This window comes from Mauremys reevesii, linkage group 14 (assembly GCF_016161935.1).
Source record: "Mauremys reevesii isolate NIE-2019 linkage group 14, ASM1616193v1, whole genome shotgun sequence".
NCBI classification, from domain to species: Eukaryota; Metazoa; Chordata; order Testudines; family Geoemydidae; genus Mauremys; species Mauremys reevesii.
In genome coordinates, this window is record NC_052636.1 from 24,135,410 (window position 1) to 24,155,263 (window position 19,854).

The 19,854-nt window shown below is 49.8% G+C and overlaps 2 non-coding genes across 2 annotated transcripts; one reads left to right on the forward strand and one right to left on the reverse strand.

The window, feature by feature from the left end:
* The first annotated feature begins 17,938 nt into the window (after positions 1-17,938).
* Positions 17,939-18,011, forward strand: TRNAV-AAC. Its single transcript has one exon. It is a non-coding gene; the product is annotated as a tRNA-Val (tRNA).
* A 1,388-nt stretch (positions 18,012-19,399) lies between these two features.
* Positions 19,400-19,471, reverse strand: TRNAG-UCC. Its single transcript has one exon. It is a non-coding gene; the product is annotated as a tRNA-Gly (tRNA).
* Between the last annotated feature and the right edge of the window lie 383 nt (positions 19,472-19,854).

Below are 19,854 nucleotides of genomic sequence, written 5' to 3' on the forward strand. Positions count from 1 at the left end.
CTCCCGACCCGCAGCCCCCCAGGGTCCCCCCAGCTCTGCCGGTGCCCCTCACTCCCGACCCGCAGCCCCATGTGCTTCCCCCAGCTCTGCCGGTGCCCCTCACTCCCGACCCGCAGCCCCATGTGCTTCCCCCAGCTCTGCCGGTGCCCCTCACTCCCGACCCGCAGCCCCATGTGCTTCCCCCAGCTCTGCCGGTGCCCCTCACTCCCGACCCCCAGCCCCTGGGCTCCCAGCTCTGCCGGTGCCCTCACTCCCGACCCACAGCCCCATGTGCTTCCCCCAGCTCTGCCAGTGCCCCTCACTCCCGACCCGCAGCCCCTGGGCTCCCCCCAGCTCTGCCGGTGCCCCTCACTCCCAACCCGCAGCCCCATGTGCTTCCCCCCGCGCTGCCGGGGCCCCTCACTCCCGACCCGCAGCCCTGGGCTCCCCAGCTCTGCCGGTGCCCCTCACTCCCGACCCGCAGCCCCATGTGCTTCCCCCAGCTCTGCCAGTGCCCCTCACTCCCGACCCGCAGGCCCTTCCCAGCCAAGCCCTGCCCCCACCCTAGCTCTGCCGGTGCCCCTCACTCTCGAACCGCAGCCCCCTGGGATCCCCCCAGCTCTGCCGGTGCCCCTCACTCCCGACCCGCAGCCCCCTGGGATCTCCCCATCTCCGCCAGTGCCCCTCACTCCCGAACCACAGCCGTCTGCCAGCCAAGCCCTGCCCCCAACCCAGCTGTGCCGGTGCCCCTCACTCCAAACCCATAGCCCCCGTGGTCTCCCCCCCGCTCTGGTGGTACCCCTCACTCCCGACCCGCAGCCCCCTGGGCTTCCCCCAGCTCTGCCGGTGCCCCTCACTCCCGACCCACAGCCCCTGCCAGCCCAGCCCTGTGCACCAGCCCAGCTCTGCTGGTGCCCCTCACTCCCGACCCGCAGCCCCCTGGGCTCCCCCCAGCTCTGCCGGTGCCCCTCACTCCTGACCCGCAGCCCCAGTGGGCTTCCCCAGCTCTGCCGATGCCCCTCAATCCCTACCTGCAGCCCCTGCTACCCCAGCCCTGGTCTCCTGCAAACTCTGCCAATGCTCCTCTGTGACGTTATTGATATAAACTGGGACCATATAGAACATGATTTGCAACCAAGGTCCTGTAGTGGCACCAAATCTTAGGTAAAGGTGGTCATATAATGTGTCCAAGACCAGGCTCTGGGTTGCTGGTTATAATTATGGGGTCTATATGTATGTATCATTTTGTAGTTGAAGTTATGAGTATTGGCTCTATACTGTCTGTATTTCAACTGTGTGCTCTGCTTCTGGGTGACACCCCAGACAAGCTGGTGTTAGCTCCGCCCAGCCTGCCTGATGGCCCATTAAGGACCCGCATAAATGATCTGGAAAAGGCACAGAGATGGGCAACTAAAATGATGAGGGGTATGAAACAGGAGGAGAAATTAAAATGACAGGGAATTTTCAGCTTAGAAAAGAGATGGCTAAGGCGGGATATGAGAGAGGTCTATAAAATCTTGTCTGGCGTGGAGAAAGTGAATAAGGAAATGTTATTTAATCCTTCACATAACACAAGAACTAGCAGTCACCCAATGGAATTAATAGACAGTAGAGTTTTGTTTTGTTTTTAAAAAGGAAGTACTTCTTTACACAACATAAAGTCAACCTGTGGAACTCTTTGCCAGGGGATGCTGTGAAGACCAAAACTATAACAGGATTTAAAAAAGAACTAGATACATCCCTGGAGGACAGGTCCATCAGTGGCTGTTAGCCAGGATGGGCAGGGATGGTGTCTCTAGCCTGTTTGCCAGAAGCTGGGAATGGGCAACAGGGGATAGATCACCTGATGATTCCCTGGTCTGTTCATTCCCTCTGAAGCACCTGGCCTCGACCACTGTCGGAAGACAGGATACTGGGCTAGATGGACCATGGGTCTGACCCAGTCTGACCATTCTTATGTAAAAATTAATTATAGTAAAAATGCTTAGTACAGAAACTCCCCAGCATAATGACCTCTCAAGATAGCAACAATGTGAGCGAACAACCTTGGCAAATATTGCATTTTAAAAATCTTGGCCTACCAGGAAACATATTTATATAAGTTTCCATTCCCAGGCACAAATCCAGCATTCTGGAGCAAAGTCACTAAAATATAGTCCAACAAACAAATGTTTATTTAACGTGCCCCTCACTTTTCCCTCCTCCGCACCCCGCTCACCGGTGTTGTCCTTGGTCAGTGGAGACTCAGAGTTCAGAGGTGTTTTCACGTGAGTACAGACACCTCCCAGGTGGGGGGCAAGATGGCACCTTGCTCATTCCTTCAGCTGCTCACTGTTGTTCATTGTGCCACCGTTCACTGCATCGCTCTGTTGCCAATGGCTCTGCGCAGTCACCTTCTGCTGCCACCTGCCACTGCGACCTCTGTGAGTTGGTCTCTTGAGGTTGCACCAGCTCTCAGTGATTTCAGCTGAGCTCTCAGTGGGGGAACCTCGCTGCTAGTGCAGTCTGGGCCGTCTCTTCCACAGAAACGCTGTCCCCACAGCAGGACTAAGCACTTAGACCTGATTATCAGTGATTTCAGCTGCAGTGGTCACTTAACAGAATAAAAATGGAGTCTAATCAGCCCTGTCTTTAAACAGAGGAGAGGGTCAGGTCCCCACCCTCTCTCCTGATGCCCTCAGTCAGCACAGGCTAAGTACAGTTCTACTGCCCTTTACTCATACAATAAGAACAACATTTCATCCCCCCCACCCCACATTCAAGTGGTTTGTAACCCAACCCCAGCCAAAATCTATCACTTGGGCAACACAGCTCTGGTTGCTGGATCCCTAGGTAGATTAGGTGTGAATGTAAATACAATCTGGTCCTGAAGCCTTTCCCCAGCCCATCACTAGCTGTCAGGGAGAGCTCATTTAGACTTTGCTTACAAATCATCATTTGAAATTATTAGGTTGGCCAACATCACCGAAATGAATGCACTGACATTGTCATAAAACACAACAGCTGTATAAGGAAGCTAGTCTATGTTCACACTTTTCAAATCTATTCTACTTTCAGATACACGTATTTTATCACACACTGTATCTGCTTTTAAAGTGGGTATTAATGTTTCAATTTCAATTCAAATTTCCAAACAGTCACTAAATTGGCATGCAGCAGCCGTGTTAGTCTGTATGCGCAAAAAGAACAGGAGGACTTGTGGCACCTTAGAGACTAACAAATGTATTTGAGCAGAAGCTTTCGGGAGCCCACTTCATCGGCTGCATAGAATGGAACTTACAGTGAGGAGATATATACACATACAGAGAACATGAAAAGGTGGGAGTTGTCCAACCAACTCTAAGAGGCTAATTAATTAAGATGAACTGTTGTCAGCAGGAGGGAAAAAAATAAGCTCTTGTAGTGATAATCAAGATGGCCCATTTAAGACAGTTTGACAAGAAGGTGTGAGGATACTTAACATGGGGGAAATAGATTCAATGTGTGTAATGACTCAGCCATTCCCATTCTCTATTTAAGCCTAAATTAATGGTATCTAGTTTGCATATTAATTCAAGTTCAGCAGTTTCTCATTGGAGTCTGTTTTTGAAGCTTTTCTGTTGCAAATTGCCACTCTCAGGTCTGTTATTGAGTGACCAGAGAGGTTGAAGTGTTCTCCTACTGGTTTTTGAGTGTTATGATTCCTGATGTCAGATTTGTGTCCATTAATTCTTTTGTGTAGAGACTGTCCAGTTTGGCCAATGTACATGGCAGAGGGGCATTGCTGGCACATGATGGCATACATCACATTGGTAGATGTGCAGGTGTGCGAGCCCATGACGGTGTCACTTGAAGAGATATGTGGACAGAGTTGGCATCGGGGTTTGTTGCAAGGATAGGTTCCTGGGTTAGAGTTTTTGTTGTGTGGTTGCTGGTGAGTATTTGTTTCAGGTTGGGGGGGCTGTTTGTAAGTGAGGACAGGTCTGTCCCCCTAGATCTGTGAGAGTGAGGGATCATCTTTCAGGATAGGTTGTAGATCTTTGATGATGTGCTGGAGAGGTTTTAGTTGGGGGCTGTAGGTGATGGCTAGTGGCGTTCTGTTATTTCCTGTGTTGGGCCTGTCCTGGAGTAGGTGACTTCTGGGTACTCTTCTGGCTCTGTCAATCTGCTTCTTCACTTCAGCAGGTGGGTAGTGTAGTTTTAAGAATGTTTGATAGAGATCCTGTAGGTGTCTGTCTCTGTCTGAGGGATTGGAGCAAATGCGGTTTCATCTTAGAGCTTGGCTGTAGACAATGGATTGTGTGGTGTGTCCGGGATGGAAGCATGGAGGCATGTAGGTAAGTATAGCGGTCAGTGGGTTTCCGGTATAGGGTGGTGTTTATGTGACCATCGCTTATTAGCACAGTCGTGTCTAGGAAATGGACCGCTTGTGTGGACTGAGCCAGGCTGAGGTTGATGGTGGGATGGAAATTGTTGAAATCATGGTGGAATTCCTCAAGGGCTTCTTTTCCATGGGCCCAGATGATGAAGATGTCAGCAGCGTAGCGCAAGTAGAGTAGGGGCGTTAGGAGACGAGAGCTGAGGAAGCGTTGTTCTAAGTCGGCCATAAAAATGTTGGCATATTGTGGGGCCATGCGGGTACCCATAGCAGTGCCGCTGACGTGAAGATGTTGTACTCAAAGTACCATACAGGATCTGTTCAGGGGGATTAAGGCAAAACGCCACATTTATTAGTAATACAGGTATTAATTAATACTCTATGATATGCATATGAGATATATCTCACAGTCATGCATTCACACACACACACACACACACACACACACACTCCGTCTTGCTGTTGTTACCAACTAGTTGCTCCCGTTAACTGCACTGGCCAGGTGAGTTAGATGGGGGAGGGGTGGAGCCGGGCTTCTGCCGATCCGGATCGATGCTCCGATGGTGACAAGACGAGACCCGGGGTCCTTCTGCAAGACACCTCACATTTATAGCAGCTTCCCTCTTTATGCAAATCCAGACCAGATTCAAAATCTGGGTCTGTGTCCATTGGTCTGTGTCCGTTGGTCTTTGTGCTGCTTTTCTCTGGGTGTTGTCCCAGTGCTGCTCACAGAGGGTGTTTTCTAAAGAAGGTGCTGGCTTCTAACCCCTGAGGCCGTCAATATGTCTGCTCTTCTTTGTGGGGCCCACTTGACAAGTTGTATTGTCCTTTGCTCTGGCTCCCATTCCCTCTGCAACTGTTGTCGCTGTCTGGAGGTGGGTGTCTTCCAAGCCTCACTCATTCACACCTCATTCAGTCAAGAGGGCAATTGATTACAGAGTGGGGGGGGGGGGGAAGATCTTATTCTACTTCTAGCCAAAAGGCACGTTTCTTTTACTGTAACTATACTATCCTTAGGGGCTATAACATTTGATACAAAGTTTTCTACCAATTTTCTATATAGGGATCTAATACAAAGTTGTATGAAAACAGAGAGGCACAATGCCAAGTCAAATAGAGAGGCCCAATGCCAAGTCACATGAAATACAAAATAACATCATGCAAGATGCAATGTCATAAAGATACTTAATACAAAATAACACAATGCAACATCATAAAGATTTATAGAGATAGTTAATACAGAGATTTCTCTACATTGTCCCCCTTTTGACCTCTCAAGAACAATTCTTGAGTGGTCACCATGTAAAATCTCTGTTTCAAAGCTCTGTATTGGGTCATGATTTCAGAATGTGGTTTTAATTTGGAATACGTCTGTTTTATCCAGCAGCACATGCAGAGCATTAGAACTAACAGAACCGTTAGGGTTACTAATAGAACAATGATGGGATGGAAAACTATATTTAGGACTGCTGACCAGGTGGGTGACCAGCCTTTAAACACATCGTACCAGTGGTGGATACTTAACTGTTTTGCCTGTTCAGCCACCCTGAGTATTTCTCCTCCCTAATGGAGGATAGCCAAACTTCTGGTTTGGATTTTCTCTCGAGTGGATTTTGTTAGTTCACTAATTTGTTATTGTACATCCATCCATATAGGCCTGTCCAATTAATGCCTAGGGAGAAATCAGGGTCAAGGTTTTCCAGGTCCAAGGTCTCCATATCTATTTCTTTTTCTTTGTATGTTGGAAAATAGAATACTAGTTTAGGGGTATGTAGTATGGAGACATTACACATACATTTCTGCACCGGGGGATCTGAATGAAATTTGTTTTGCCATATTACAGGTTCCAGACCTACAACACAGACACAATTCTTTCCATTAAAATATACTTTGGTGGAGGAATTATCCATTTCATCCCAGAAACATGTAACTAATTCTCTGTTTTGGAGGGAGCATGGCTCCTCCAGGACAGGAAGTGTGTGGCACACCCATTGTTGTGGGGACCACTCCTCACACCCTCTATGGTCTACTATATCCCCTTTAACATTCATGTAAGTTCCAGCTAGCCGGGGAACCCAAATATGTTGTCCTTGGATTACTGGCAGTGCTGAGAATGGCCAAAGTACTGTAGTTACCTGTACATCTATTTACACCATCCAGCAATATATGGTGTAAATAGATTACTTTGATGGCGTGTCAATGAAGGGGCTAGGCCCATCATATCCTTAGCCCTTACCGAGTCCATTTCCCTCTCCATCAACATTATGGAAAGGATTTGTTGTTCTGAGCACCACAGAGCCATGGCAGTTTTATCTGCGATCTCTCTCATGGTAGCATACTCTGCCCAGAAAGTGTGATGTATATGCTGCCATGTATACCACTGTAGATCTACAGTATCTATATCTGTTTGCACTAACTGAGGTATTTGGTGTTCCTGCCCTCAGTTATTGAGCAGTGCAGGGTTTCCATGGCACTAACTTTATTTCATAGTGCTTCAAGGTCTATGGAGTTCAGGGCACTAGTTCCTGTTCCTATTCCCCCCAGTATGGTATCAGCTACACTTCTAGTCCTTCTCCCAGGAATATGTTCTCGTAATAAATGCCCGGTACCATGCATCAAATATGGGGGAACTGTATGGGGCACACTCGGGCTTCACCTCGGCCAAGTTGTTCTTCTTCCAGCTCATGGTGACATGTAGGGTATAAATCATGGGGGCCACTTGCACCCGAATACAGGGTTGTCTTCGGAGTAAGTGGGGGAAGTTCACAGTTTCTGGATCTGGACCATTTCTAATGAGAGAGGTTACATTTCCAACAGGAATAGTCTCAGGCCTGGTCCACACTAGGACTTTAATTCGAATTTAGCAGCGTTAATTCGAATTAACCGTGCACCCGTCCACACCAGGAAGCCATTTAATTCGACCTAGAGGGCTCTTTAGTTCGAATTTGGTACTCCACCCCGACGAGGGGAGTAGCGCTAAATTCGACATGGCTATGTCGAATTAGGCTAGGTGTGAATGCAAATCGAACTTACTAGCTCCGGGAGCTATCCCACACTGCACCACTCTGTTGACGCTCTGGACAGCAGTCCGAGCTCAGATGTTCTGATCAGCCATACAGGAAAAGCACCGGGAAAATTTGAATTCCTTTTCCTGTCTGGCCAGTTTGAATCTCATTTCCTGTGTGGACGTCGTGGCGAGCTCAGCAGCACTGGCAGCGATGCAGAGCTCTCCAGCAGAGGAGTCCATGCAGTCTCAGAGTAGAAAGAGGGCCCCAGCATGGACTGACCGCGAAGTCTTGGATCTGATCGCTGTGTGGGGCGAGGAGTCTGTGCTTTCGGAGCCGCGCTCCAAAAAACAGAATGCAAAAACCTACTAGAAGGTCTCCAAAGCCATGTCACTCAGAGGATACAGCCGGGATACAACGCAGTGCCGCGTGAAAATCAAGGACCTGAGACAAGGCTACCAAAAAATCAAAGCGGCAAACGGACGCTCCGGAGCACAGCCCCAGACATGCCGCTTCTACGAGGCACTGCATTCCATTCTCAGTGGGTCTCCCACCACTGCCCCACCAGTGACCGTGGACTCTGAGGATGGGATAGTGTCGAGGGGCAGTTTCTCGCCGATGGGGAAGATGAGGAAGGGTTTGTGGAGGATGAGGCAGGCGACAGCGCTTTCAATACTGCTTTCCCCGACAGCCAGGATCTCTTCATCACCCTCACAGAGATCCCCTACCAACCCTCTCCGGCCGTTAACCCGGACTCCAAATCAGGGGAAGGATCAGTCGGTAAGTGCTATAAACATGTAAACATTTATTTTTTAACAAAACAGGAATAAAAACTATATAAAAAGAAGGTCTATGCATATAGGGATCGAACAGTAATCCTCCTGGGACAGTTCTACGAAGCTCTCATAGAGGTACTCGAAAAGCCTCCGCAGGAGGTTCCTGGGGAGAGGTGCCTTGTTGGATGCTCCGTGGAAGCACACTCTTCCGCGCCAGGCCATCAGGAGGTATAATGGGAGCATCGCCTCGACCAGCATGGCAGCATAGGGCCCTGGTCTGTGCAGGGATTCACGCAACATTCGCTCTCTGTTTCTCCTGGAGACCTGCCTCAGGGTGATCTCGCTCGGCGACTGCTGCATCTAATTAGGGGAATTACTTTAATGTTACTATTGTGAATGCTTGACTTTTCCTTTGCATAACAATGACCGTCGTTTAACAGCCACATGTTGGAGGCTGCAGAGGAAAAGCATACAGGGATCTTTCCCGGGGACAGCCGCGAGGGGCTGGATCAGGGTCAGACTTTATGCTTTCCAGATTGCCTGCAGCAGGAGGGCCCTGCTATCCATTAACTGTTAAGCAGCCTAAAGTTTACGGCTTACCAGGCCTGGCTGCTACACGGATTCTGCTGTCCTGCCCCGCTTGTCCGATCTCCAGTGCAAGACCCCAGGCAATGAAAGCGAATGCCGAAAATTCGAACTTGTCCTGAGAGCACATGAGATTAGGTGCCCTGTATGGTCTTGTTCACAGAAACTGAGTAGACTGTGTTCAGTGTTCGCAAACATGTATCTTTGCAAGGAAATCACTTCCTTTTCCCATCACACAGCTGCGGCTCTTTCCCGAACTGCCCCGGCATCCTCACAGAGGCTGGCGAGATTAGGCGGCGAAAGAAAAGACTCAGGACGAGATGTTCGCTGAACTGATGGCCTGCTCGAGCCGAGGCGGCCCAGCAGAGCCTGTGGAGGGAGACCCTCTCAGCAGCAGCGCCACACAGCGAACGGGAGGACAGGTGGTGGCAGGAAGACCAGCAGGCGACTCAAACGCTGCTTGGACTAATGAGGAGCAAACGGACATGCTCCGGCGCCTTGTGGATGTTCTGCAGGACCGCAGGCAGGAGCAGAGAGCCCCTGAACTATATCTGCATCCGCCTCCCCGCCACAAAGTCCTGTCCCCTCACCCAAAATCACAAGAAGGAGGGGCGCTAGGGGCCGTGAAAACTGTCACTCCACCCCAGCAGAGCGCTCATGTACCAAACAGCTCTCATTCCCTAAAGTATGAGAATTGCTTGCCTTCCTGGCTCACCCAATCCCAAATCCCAGTTTCATCCCCCAACTGTGTAGTTGTGTATTAAAACAGTTTGCTGTTAATTACTGTTTCGTCATGTTTCTTTGCAGAAGACTTTGTGTGAAGGGGCGGGAGGGGTTTCTTAATTGCATAGGACAGCCACCATTAACAAGGTACAGACATGGGGGCAGGATCAACAGCAGGTCACACACAGAGTGCAGTCACTAGGCACCCGGGTCACTCTGCGAGGTGTCTGTTTCCTCAGGTCAGTCTGGGAGGTGTATGTTGCCCCAGGGTCCGAGCACCTGGCATCCACAAATGGCAAGGCAGGCTGCCCTTACCATGCCCTTCCACCCTAGCCATGAACCTCTCCGATGCCCTGAGCCCCAGCCAGAGCCATCATCCCCCCACACCTACTCACCCTTCCCACACACCCCTCACCCCTTCCTGCAAACCCTCCTGTAACCGTCCTCCCCCCAGAGACCGCTGTAGGAGCAGGAGCCTGTCAGTCCTTGAGTGTAGAAGCGGTCTGTACATCACTGCACACCGTACCCACCACAGTCTGCGTCCCTGTTGTAACCCTTGAGTGAGAATTCGTTAGTAAAGAAAACTTTGTTAATTAAAAATGTTCCAATAACTTTATTTTTAAACGTCTGTTGGAAGGGGGGAAACCTGGGGAACGGGGTATGTAACCGCTGAAAAAAGACACTAGTAACTGAAACAGGGGCAGGTTCAGCTTCTCTGTAAAGAGACTGGACAGTCATAGGTTACCCTGCTCTCTGAGGAACCTAGCTTTCAAAGCCTCCCGGATGCACAGCGCTTCCCGCTGGGCTCTTCTAATCGCACGGGTGTCTGGCTGAGCGTAATCAGCAGCCAGGCGATTTGCCTCAACCTCCCATCCCGCCATAAAGGTCTCCCCCTTGCTCTCACAGAGATTGTGGAGCACACAGCAAGCAGCAATAACAACGGGGATATTGGTTTCGCTGAGATCCGAGCGAGTCAGTAAGCTCCGCCATCTCCCCTTGAGACGCCCGAAAGCACACTCCACCACCATTCTGCACTTGCTCAGCCGGTAGTTGAAGAGCTCCTTGTCACTGTCCAAGGCGCCTGTATAGGGCTTCATGAGCCAGGGCATTAGCGGGTAGGCTGGGTCCCCGAGGATCACTGTAGGCATCTCCACATCCCCAACACTTACTTTGTGGTCCGGGAAGAAACTACCTTCCTGCAGGCATCTAAACAGACCAGAGTTCCTGAACACACGCGCGTCATGAACCTTGCCTGGCCACCTGACGTAGATGTTGGTAAAACGTCCCCTATGGTCCACCAGTGCTTGCAGCACCATTGAAAAGTAGCCCTTTCGTTTAATATACTGGCTGGCCTGGTGGGCCGGTCCCAGGATAGGGATGTGAGTTCCATCTATAGCCCCACTGCCGTTTGGGAATCCCATCGCGGTGAAGCCATCTATGATGACCTGGACCTTTCCCAGGGTCACCACCTTTGAGAGCAGTAGGTCAACGATTGTGTGGGCTACTTGCATCACAGCAACCCCCACGGTAGATTTGCCCACTCCAAAGTGGTTTGCTACTGACCGGTAGCTGTCTGGCGTGGCAAGTTTCCAGAGGGCTATGGCCACTCGCTTCTGCACAGTCAGGGTTGCTCGCATCCGGGTGTCCTGGCGCTTCAGGGCAGGGGCCAGCAAGTCACACAGTTCAAGGAAAGTGCCCTTACACATCCTGAAGTTTCGCAGCCACTGTGATTCATCCCAGACCTGCAGCACTATGCGGTCCCACCAGTCCGTGCTTGTTTCCCGGGCCCAGAATCGCCGTCCCATAGCATGAACGTGACCCATTGCCACCATAATCTCCACGGCGCGGCGTACCGTGCTTTGTGAGAGGTCTGTGCCACTCTCACACTTCACGTCCTCACTGCGCTGCCGAAGCCTCCTCGCCCGATTTCTCAGCAGCTGACTGTGGAAGAGATGGACGATAAGGTGCGAGGAGTTGACAACGGCCATAAGTGCAGCGATGATCGCAGCGGGCTCCATGCTCGCAGTGCTGTGGCGTCCGCGCTGTCACTGACCAGAAAAGTGCGCGAACAGAGTTCCCGCTGGCGCTTTCAAGGAGAGAGGGCGGGAGTGACGGTTGAATGATGACAGTTATCCAAAACCACCCTTGACACATTTTTCCCCCAGAAGGCATTGGGGGCTCTACCCAGCATTCCAATGGGAATCGGGGACTGCGGGAACTGTGGGATAGCTGCCCAGAATGCACCGATTTCAATGTCGACGCTTGCCCCGTTAGTGTGGACTCACAAAGTCGAATTAGTGTCCTTAGTGTTGATACACAAATTCAAATTCATCAGGTCGAATCCACAAATTCGACCTAAGTTAAATCGAACTACTCCTGTAGTGTAGACATACCCTCAGTCATCCAAGAGAGACCTGGAGAAGGAGACTTGCTGAAGCAAAGCCACAGGGGTCTCTGAGGTTTCCCTGGCCCCTCGCCCCGGTCCTGCCTGGCTGATGTCAGCATCTCTCTGTGAGGTCACCACCTCCCCACCACCTTGAACCAATAGGCTGAGGTCCTGCAAAAGGCCTTTGTGATGTCACTGCCACACCCCTCCCTTGCTGGGCTAATGTCCTGCCCCTGGCCAGGCACTTTGCAGGTTTGAGCTACTCCCTGTGGATCACCCCACTCAAGGAGCGTTCGTTCTAGGCAGCAAGCTGGCTAGACAGGGAAACATCAGACACTGCTCCCAATGCTATACTCAGATTTTCAGAAATTAGTCGACTTCATGGCCAGAAGAGACCATTAGAGCATCTAATCTGACCCCCTGCATATCACAGGCCTCCTGTAGGACACCATAGCTAATTTTGGGGCAAACACATTCCAGAAAGGCATCTGGTCTTCATGAAATGACATCAAGAGATGGAGAATCCATCACTTTCCTTGGTAGCTTGTTCCTGTGGTGAATCATCCTCACTGTTGAATATTTGTGCCTTAGTTGTAATATGAATTTGTCTCTTTTCATCTTCCAGCCATTGGGTCTTGTTAGGCCTTTCTCTGCTCGATTAAAGAGCCCTTTAATACCCAATATTTACTCTCCATTAAGGCATTTCAACACTTCAATGAAGTTACCTTTCAATCTTCTTTTGATCAGCTAAACAGGTTGAGCTCTTTCAGTAGCTCCCTAGAAGGCATTTTTCTCCAGACCTCACAACATTTGGTGGCTCTTTGCTGCCCCAGCTCCAATTTTGCAACATCTTTTTCACATGAGGACACCAAAACTGGAGGCAGTATTCCAGTATCAGTCTCACTGATGCCGTGTCACCTCTTGTAATGTTATTGACATAATCTGTAACTGTATAGATCACTGCTGCGACCACGGTTCTATATTTGCAGCCAATATTGTCGAAAGGTTGTCGTGTAAGGGGTCTATGGAGAGGTTCTGATTGGCTGATTATAATGATGCTATCTCTAGATGTGTATCATTTTTGTAGTTGACGTTATGATTATAGGCTCTATGCTGCCCGTATTTCAAACTTGTGCTCGGCTTCCAGGGAACACCCCAGCCAGACAAGTTGGTGTCAGTTCTGCCTAGAACAAACGCTCCTTGAGTGGGGTGATCCACAGGGAGTAGCTCAAACCTCCACAGTGCCTGGCCAGGGGCAGGACATTAGCCCAGCAAGGGAGGGGTGTGGCAGTGACATCACAAAGGCCTTTTGCAGGACCTCAGACTATTGGTCCAAGGTGGTGGGGAGGTGGTGACCTCACAGAGAGATGCTGACATCAGCCAGGCAGGACAGGGGCGAGGGGCCAGGGAAACCTCAGAGACCCCTGTGGCTTTGCTGCAGCAAGTCTCCTTCTCCAGGTCTCTCTTTGAGGACTGAGGGAGTATTCGGGTTCACGGACGTGAGCGCCAGGAGGAACCTCTTTCGAGTTTTCTCCTTCCCTCTTAGTGATTTTACTAGAAAACAGCCGTCCCTGTTTAGAAGGTAAGAGCCTCCTGGAGCTTTGAAACCTGTTCAGTCTGATCCATCTGGTGACAGTTGAATTCTAAGCATGGAAAACACAAGCTTAAGGAGGCCGAATTTTATTCTGAATTTTATTTGATCCCCACCAGTGACCTGGGCCATCCTTTGGGCTCTCTGGTGAGAACCCTCCGCCTCCTGTCCTCAGTCTCTACCCTGATTGGCTGAGCAGGGGGTTATTGACAGGGAGGAGACTCAGGTCCTTGTTGGTCTCTTTTAAGACCAAGGAAATAAGTCAGAACCAGTTCTGTGTTTGACAAATTTTGCTGCTTCTCTGCATTAATGGTCTCTGAGCAGTTCATGATTCTCTCTAACACTGCAGCTCTCCTCAAATACTTGCTGAATAATTCCTGTGCACTGTTGTTGGTCAGGAGTTCATCTGAGAGCACTTTATTCAGGTCATTCAATGTCTGAAATTCAAGATCCGATGGTTAGTTTGAAAATCAGGGCTCTTGGGTCCTATTCCCAACTCTGCCACTGACTGGCTGTGTGACCTCAGACAAGTCAATTCTCCATTCTCAGCCTTAGCTTCTCCCTCTTTCCAGTAGGGATAATAATGATCCTCTCCTACCTACCTCACGGTAGGTGGAGGATGGGGATCCATTGGGGAGTGTCACTAGGAGTAGTGCATAATATGAGGTGTCCTATCACGTTTACTCAGAGCAGATTATGACATAATAGAATAGCTGAAACAATCTATTTTATTTGTATTTTTTTATTTTTTAATTGTTAAGAGCAGCAATGACTTAGCTCAGATTGAAGCATCTTATCTAATGTTTGAGATCGAAGTGTCTCCTCTTTGTGTGTGACAAGACAATCTAACACACTGTGACAAACAGGAGATGCTTTTGTTTTGCAACAAAATCTTTTTGCAAAGAACTTTCATCCCACTTGTTATGATTTCGAGAAACAAACTGGTTTAGTCTGAATGGGATTTTCTGACAGAAACGGTTTAAATGAAATTTCCCCACCATTTCAATTCCTGGGCTCTATCCCCGCCTCTGGAGTTTTTTTGTCCGTTAGAACAGGAGTCGGAACTGGTGGCTTCTCTTTCTGGCTCTGCCACTGCCTTGCTGTGTAGGCCCTTGGGTAGGTCATTTCCCTTCTCTGGACCAATGGGAACAGGGACAGTTCTTGAACTCTGGGCAGTTGTGAGCCTGAGTGAGATAAGGGGTGATAAAGCCCTCTGTGAAGGAGAAAGGGGAGTTTCACGGTGTTTAGCACCAAGGAATTCTAAAGTTTGCTAAAATGTCTAGTCTGCGGAAAAAAGAAATGGTTGGGGCCAAACTTTTTAACCATTGCCTTTCTTAAAGCCCATTCAGGGATGTGAGTCTCTGTCTTTTCGGTACCTGGGATTCTTTGCCAGCAGGAGAGAAGAGGTTCCTGCCTCCATTTTTGTGGCCTTAAGAAACCAGGTGTTGTGCCCCAGTTCTTGTCTGAGATCCCTGAAAAAGAACATCTTCCCATCCATGAACAAGACAGGACCTATCTTTCAAAGGGGAACAAAGAGACCCCTGGGACTTGCAGACTAGCTAGCCTCACTTCCATAGCTGGAGAGATACTGGAATACATTCTTAAACAATCAGTTTGTCAGCAGCACCTACAGGATAATTTGATTCTTAGGACGAGTGAGCATGGATTTGTCAAGAACAAATCATTCCAAACCCAGCCTCTTTCCTTCTTTGGCAGGGTTCCGGGCCTAGTGGAGGTGGGTAAACAGTAGATGGGATCTATCTTGGGGTTACTAAGACTTTTGACACAGTACCGCAGGACATTCTCACAAAAAAAACAGGGAAATGTGGTCGAGCTGCAATCAGTGTCATGTGGGTGCAGAGCTGGTTGAAAGCCCAGACTCCAAGGGCCCTTCTCCAGGTTTGGCTGCCCAACGGAGAGGGTGCACCTAGTGGGTCCGGCAGGGATCAGTCCGGGGTCCGGTACTAGTCAATAGTTTCATGAATGATTTGGAAAATGGAGTGGAGAGCATGCTTCTAAAATGTGCAAATGACACCAAGCACTTTGGAGCTCAGGACTGGAATTCAAAACGCCCTTAACAAATTGGAGACTTGGTCTCCTTGAGCCAAACCCCATGGCTGGGCCCCTCTCTCTAGACTGGGCTGAAGTGAAGCCCCAGAGCCAAACACTCCTCCTCCTGGGCAGTGCGCTCCGACCTTGAATGGTCAGATGCTGCTGAGCTCTGTCAGAGCAGCTTTGGCTGGGGGATTCTCCCAGCACTTTCCAATAGTGGGAAGGTACGAAATCCCCATTTGACTGCTGGGGACGGAGCCCTAGAGGGGGGAGCAACTTGCCCAAAGTCCCACCAGAAAAGGAAAACAACCAGCAGTGGAACCAACAGGGGTGTCAGGATCTTGGAGGCGCTGTCACCCCCACACTAGGATGGTGTTATGCACTCCCTGCTGCTGGCCGAGTTTCTCTGTCCCTTGGCAATAAGACAGCCTAGAACCCCAACCAGGGTTATTCTATCTGCTACCCAAGATCCATAAACCTGGAATTCCTGGATGCCCCATCATCTCAGGCATTGGCACCCTGACAGCAGGATTGTCTGGCTGTGTAGACGCTCCATCATCATTCCACACAAAGATGGACTACAAGCCGTCAGGAACAGTATCCCCGATAATGTCACAGCAAACCTGGAGGCTGAACTTTGTGACTTTGTCCTCACCCATAACTATTTCACATTTGGGGACAATGTTTACCTTCAAGTCAGCGGCACTGCTATGGGTACTCACATGGCCCCACTGTGTGCCAACATTTTTATGGCTGACTTAGAACAACGCTTCCTCAGCTCTCGTCCCCTAATGCCCCTACTCTACTTGTGCTACACTGATGACATCTTCATCATCTAGTCCCATGGAAAAGAAAACCCTTGAGGAATTCCACCATGATTTCAACAATTTCCATCCCACCTACAACCTCTGCCTGGACCAGTCATAGAATCATAGAATCTCAGGGTTGGAAGGGACCTCAGGAGGTCATCTAGTCCAACCCCCTGCTCAAAGCAGGACCAAACCCAACTAAATCATCCCAGCCAGGGCTTTGTCAAGCCTGACCTTAAAAACCTCTAAGGAAGGAGATTCCACTACCTCCCTAGGTAACCCATTCCAGTTCTTCACCACCCTACTAGTGAAAAAGTTTTTCCTAATATCCAACCTAAACCTCCCCCTCTGCAACTTGAGACCATTACTCCTTGTTCTGTCATCTTCTACCACTGAGAACAGTCTAGATCCATCCTCTTTGGAACCCCCTTTCAGGTAGTTGAAAGCAGCTATCAAATCCCCCCTCATTCTTCTCTTCTGCAGACTAAACTATCCCAGTTCCCTCAGTCTCTCCTCATAAGTCATGTGCTCCAGCCCCCTAATCATTTTTGTTGCCCTCCGCTGGACTCTCTCCAATTTATCCACATCCTTCTTGTAGTGTGGGGCCCAAAACTGGACACAGTACTCCAAATGAGGCCTCACCAGTGCTGAGTAGAGGGAATGATCACATCCCTTGATCTGCTGGAAATGCCCCTACTTATACAACCCAAAATGCCATTAGCCTTCTTGGCAACAAGGGCACACTGTTGACTCATATTTAGCTTTTCGTCCACCGTAACCCCTAGGTCCTTTTCTGCAGAACTGCTACCCAGCCATTCGGTCCCTGCCATGTACATTGGCCAAACTAGAGAGTCTCTACATAAAAGAATAAATGGACACAAATCAGACATCAAGAATTATAACATTCAAACACAGCCAGAGAACACTTCAATCTCCCTGGTCACTCGATTACAGACCTAAAAGTCGCAATATTACAACAAAAAACCTTCAACAACAGACTCCCACGAGAGATGCTGAATTGGAATTAATTTGCAAACTGGACACCATTAAATTAGGCTTGAATAAAGACTGGGAGTGGGTGGGTCATTACACAAAGTAAAACTATTTCCCCATGTTTATTTGTCCCCCTACTGTTACTCACACCTTCTTGTCAACTGTGGGAAATGGGCCATCCTGATTATCACTACAAGTTTTTTTCTCCTGCTGATAATAGCTCACCTTAACTGCTCACTCTCATTATAGTGTGGATGGCAACACCCATTTTTTCATGTTCTCTGTATATATATCTATCTTCCTGCTGTATTTTCCACTGTATGCATCTGATGAAGTGGATTTTAGCCCACGAAAGCTTATGCTCAAATACGTTTGTTAGTCTCTAAGGTGCCACAAGTACTCCTCATTATTTTTGCAGATAAATTAATGGAGGTTAAGTCCATTAATGGCTATTAGGCAGCCTGGGTAAGGAATGGTATCCCTAGCCTCTGTTTGTCAGAGGCTGGAGATGGATGGCAGGAGAGAGATCACTTGATCATTACCTGTTAGGTTCAGTCCCTCTGGGGCACCTGGCATTGGCCACTGCTGGCAGATAGGATATGGGGTTGGATGGACCTTTGGTCTGACCCAGTCTGGCCATTCTTATGTTCTTATGAAGGGAGGGGCAGAGCCCTGCAACAGAGTTTCTGTAGTGTAGTGGTTATCACATTTGCCTAACATGCAAAAGGTCCCTGGTTCAAAACCAGGCAGAAACATGAGGGCTTAATTTTTCCCATCTCCTAGTGGCCTATCCCTGCTGTTGTAGGAGCAGCAGTGATTTCTATGCTCAATAGGTCTGTTATACTTCCCCCATTCCCATTTTTGTCTCCTCTCCCTCTCTGTATGCCTATGAAGTGGCTTTCCCCCATGCCTCCCGCTCCCTCCTGCAATGCTTGTGGGATGAAGGGGCTGGTTGAACAGCTGGAAGATCAGAAGAGCTCCTAGATAGACAAGGTGTCTGGGACTCTCATTAGGCAGCACTCACACACCCAGAGCATGGACACTGCCTAAGGTGGAGTGTGACCCACCAGATGCAGCCAAGTCATCTCTAGTCGCAGGCCATGAGGAGCAGGTCCTTAAAAGGGGAAGGGGCCCTGTGCTCAGGAGTCACTCACAAGCTTGTACCTCCAGTGAATGCCCTTCGCCCCGACCGCCTGGCCAGTGGTTCGCTGCATTGAAGTTCATTGTGCCTCAGGAAGACTTACCTTCATCGCACCAGCCATCACGGTGCTGTGGGACACTTACCTTGCAGAATCCTGTGGCTGCCTCTTGGCTTCCCAGGAATGGCTACTTGCAGCCCAGGAGAAGAAGGATGGTTCTGGTGAAAGGAAGACAAGCAAAGCACTGGGAGGAAATTTGGGTGTGGGCTCTGCGCTGGGGGTGCGGGGTGGGGTGCAGGAGGGGTGGTGCAGCTCCCAAAGTGACCGGTACACACAACCCTCTGGCAGCAGCTCCTAGAAGAGTGGGGCCAGGGGATCTCCATGTGCTGCTGTCTGCAGGCGCTGCCCCCAGAGCTCCCATTGGCTACAGTTCCTGGCCAATGGGAGCTGCAGAGTTGGTGCTCGGGGCAGGGGCAGCACGTGGAGACACTCCTCCACCCCAGGGGATGCTGGGACATGCCAGCCACTTCTGGGAGCGGCACGGAGGGACGGAGGCAGAGTGGGCATGGAGCCACCTTAGTGCTGCTGGCACATCTCTGCACACCCCTTGTGGGGGGAGGGGAGCAGAGGGCCTCCATGTGCTGCCTGGGGTAGGGGCAGTGCACGGAGCTGCCTCCCCTCCCGGGTCTATTACAGGAGTGGGTGGGTGGGGTCTTTTGGCCTGCAAGGTGCAGCAGGTCGGACTAGATAATCACACTGGTCCCTTCTGACCTTAAAGGCTCTGAGTCTAAAAGGGAGAGGGAACTAAAGGAAATTTAAAAAAAAAATGAACCAAGCATTGTAATACCAGGATGACTCCAACTGCTCATTATATAGTCCCACCCCTTTCTTCCTCCACTGGGTGTTTAATGACCTGTTGGGATTTAGGACACTGATTCTCTCATTCCATTGATAAACTGATACAATGTGACTGAAATTAAACCAATTCCCAGTGGAGGAATCATCACATCGGTTGGGAATCGAACCCAAGTCAACTGCTTGGAAGGCAGCTATGCTCACCACTATACCACCAATGCAGCTGATGAAAGTCTCTGATTTTTCACACTTGGTGATTGGTCACCTTACTTCTCAGCATGAGGCAAATTTCTCTGTGGTCTCTGCCATTCATCGTGGGGAGTTTCCCCACTGATAACAGTTCTTGCTGGGTCAGGGAGGGGAGAGAGAAGAGGCGTTTATTCTGTTTCATTCCTCTCCATTTTCTGTTCCTCCCCGTCCCTTCCAGGGTCCTCCCTTCCATTTCAGACTGTGCAGTGACACCCTCCCCACACCCAGGACTCTCGAGCCTCTGGAGCAGCACGATCCCTTGAGATCCTCAGTGACCCAGGGTCTTTTCCAACTTCCAGGAGACCCAGCTTGAGTCTAAAGGAAGCTCTGTTCCTTCCTGGGATCCTCTCTTCCT